The 3,081-nt window shown below is 47.9% G+C and overlaps 1 pseudogene; it reads left to right on the forward strand.

The window, feature by feature from the left end:
• LOC744996 (actin, cytoplasmic 1-like) lies at window positions 1–1,359 on the forward strand (annotated as a pseudogene).
• The last annotated feature ends 1,722 nt before the right edge of the window (window positions 1,360–3,081 follow it).

Raw genomic sequence — 3,081 nt, forward strand, 5'->3', positions numbered from 1 at the left:
GCACAAAGCCTTGCCCTGGCCACTCTGCCGCCTATACACGCCCGCTGTCAGCTCACCATGGATGATGATATTGAGGTGCTTGTAGTTAACAATGGCTCCGGTATGTGCAAGGTCAACTTCGTGGGCGACAATGCCCCCCGGGCCATCTTCCCCTCAATCGTGGGGCATCTGAAGCACCAGGGCGTTATGGTGGGCATGGGTCAGGACTCCTACGTGGGTGAAGATGCCCAGAGCAAGAGAGGCAACCTGACCCTGAAATACCCCATCGAGCACAGCATTGTCACCAACTGGGATGACATTGAGAAGATCTGGCACCACACCTTTTTTTTTTTTTTTTTTTTTGAGACGGAGTCTCGCTCTGTCGCTCAGGCTGGAGGGCAGTGGCGCAATCTCGGCTCACTGCATGCTCCACCTCCCGGGCTTATGCCATTCTCCTGCCTCAGCCTCCTGAGTAGCTGGGACTACAGGCGCCCGCCACCACACCCGGCTAATTTTTTGTATTTTTAGTAGAGATGGGGATTCACCGTCTTAGCCAGGATGGTCTCGATCTCCTCACCTAGTGATCCACCCACCTCGGCCTCCCAAAGTGCTGGGATTACAGGCATGAGCCACTGTGCTCAGCCTGGCACGACATCTTCTACAATGAGCTGCATGTTTCTCCCAAGGAGCACCCGGTGCTGCTGACCGAGGCCCCCCTGAACCCCAAGGCCAACCATGAGAAGATGACCCAGATCATGTCTGAGACCTTCAACACCCCATCCATGTACATAGCCATCCAGGCTCTGCTGTCCCTGCACGTGGCCTCCAGCTTCTCCCTGAAGAAGAGATTCCAGCTGCCTGACAGCCAGGTCATCACCGTCAGCAACGAGCGGTCCCCGCTGTCCCATGGCACTTTTCCAGCCTTCCTTCCTGGACATGGAATCCTGTGGCATCCATGAAACTACCCTCAACTCCATTATGAAATGTGACATTGACATCTGCAAAGACCTGGATGCCAACCCAGTGCTGTCCAGTAACACCACCATGTACCCTGGTATTGCTGACAGGATGGAGGAGGAGATCACCATCATGGCTCCCAGCATGAAGAAGATCAACATCATTGCTCCTCCTGAGCACAAATATTCTGTATGGATCAGTGGCTCCATCTTGGCCTCGCTGTCCCCCTTCCAGCAGATGAGGATCAGCAAGCAGGAATACGAGGAGTCCGGCCTCAGTATTGTCCACCCTACCACAAATACTTCTAGGCGGACGGTGACTTACATTATAACCTTTCTTGACAAAAACCTAACTTATGCAGAAAATAAGATTGGTTTTTTTTTTTTTTTGGCTTAAGATTTAAAACCTGGAATGGTGCAAGTGACAGCAGTTAGTTGGAGCGAGGAATCCCAAACGTTCTACAATGTGGCTGAGGACTTTGATTATACATTGTTCTTTTTTTAAATAGTCATTCCAAATATCGGGAGGTGCATTCTCTTTTTTGTTTTTTTGAGACAGAGTCTCACTCAGTCGCCCAGACTGGAGTGCAGTGGTGCAAATCGGCACAGTGCAACCTCCGCCTCCCAGGTTCAAGCGATTCTTCTGCCTCAGCCTCCCAAGTAGCTGGGATTACAGGTGCACCATCACACCCAGCTAATTTTTGTATATTTAGTAGAGATGGGGTTTAACCATATTGGCAAGGATGGTCTCGAACTCCTGACCTCATGATCCACCCACCTCAGCCTCCCATGCTGGCATTACAGGCGTGAGCCACCTCGCCCGGCTGGGAGGTGCATTCTTACAGGAAGTCCCTTGCCCTCCCAAAAGCCACCCCATTTCTAAGGAGAATGCCCAGTCCTCTCCCAAGTTCACATGGGGTGGTGATAGCGTTGCTTTTGTGTAAATTATATAAAATTTTTTAAATCTTTGCCTTTGTATTTTTAATTTTGAATGATCAGCCATCATGTCCCCCCATTTTTGTCCCCCAACTTGAGATGTATAAAGGCTGTTGGTCTCCCTAGGGGTGGGTGGAGGAATGGAGGCAGCCAGGGCTTACCTGTACACTGACTTGACAGCAGTTGAATGAAAGTGCACACCTTAAAAAAAAAAAAAGTAAAGAAAAGAAATTCCATGTAGACCCATGGTATGACCAATTATCAATGACACTAGAGAGGACTATCTAAAAGCATCTATTAATAATCCCTCATGACAGCCAGGTGAGGTGGCAGAGGTTGCAGTGAGCAGAGATTGCACCCCTGGACTCCAGCCTGAGTGACAGAGGGAGACTCCATCTCAAAGCAAAACCAAAAAATCCCCAAGTTTTGCAGAATCTGATTTTATGGGAAAAAAAAGAAAAAACAAAAACAAAAAAACTTATCTTGGCAGTTAAACACACGCTCACTGTTAAATGAATATATAATGCAAATGAGAAAGTGTTTACAACTGCAGTCATGAAGAAAGTGCTAATTTATAAAATGTGCATAACAGAACAAGTAATATATTCAGAAACTCTTTCAAAAACAAATTTAATCATATAAAACCACCACAGAAAACTAAGGGGCCACACGTCTTATCTGAGAATAGGACAAACAGAAAGACAATTTCATCTTCATGTCATTTATTTGAATGTATCCCCAAAATGAATTATCTTATTGGCAACAAGAGTGATACAGAAAGGCTTCCAGAGCTGGGCAGGGTGGGTCATGCCTGTAATCCCAGCACTTTGGGAGGCTGAGGTGGGTGGATCACCTGAGGTTGGGAGTTCGAGACCAGCCTGACCAACATGGAGAAACCCCGCCTCTACTAAAAATACAAAAAAATTAGCCGGGCGTGGTGGCACATGCCTGTAATCCTACTCAGGAGGCTGAGGCAGGAGAATCGCTTGAACCTGGGAGGTGGAGGTTGTGGTGAGCCAAGATCCCACCATTGCACTCCAAGGCTGGATGCCTGGAGAAACCCAGTGGACACATTCAGCTTTCAGCTTATTCCAATCATGACTGAAGAGGCCCAGCCAGGCAATAAGGGTCCCCTTGAGCCAGCAGCTTAGCTTCAGGTGGAGAAATGCATGATAAAATTATGATAAAGTTTTTCCAAAAGATGTAGCTG

This window comes from Pan troglodytes, chromosome 20 (genome assembly GCF_028858775.2).
Source record: "Pan troglodytes isolate AG18354 chromosome 20, NHGRI_mPanTro3-v2.0_pri, whole genome shotgun sequence".
NCBI lineage: Eukaryota > Metazoa > Chordata > Mammalia > Primates > Hominidae > Pan > Pan troglodytes.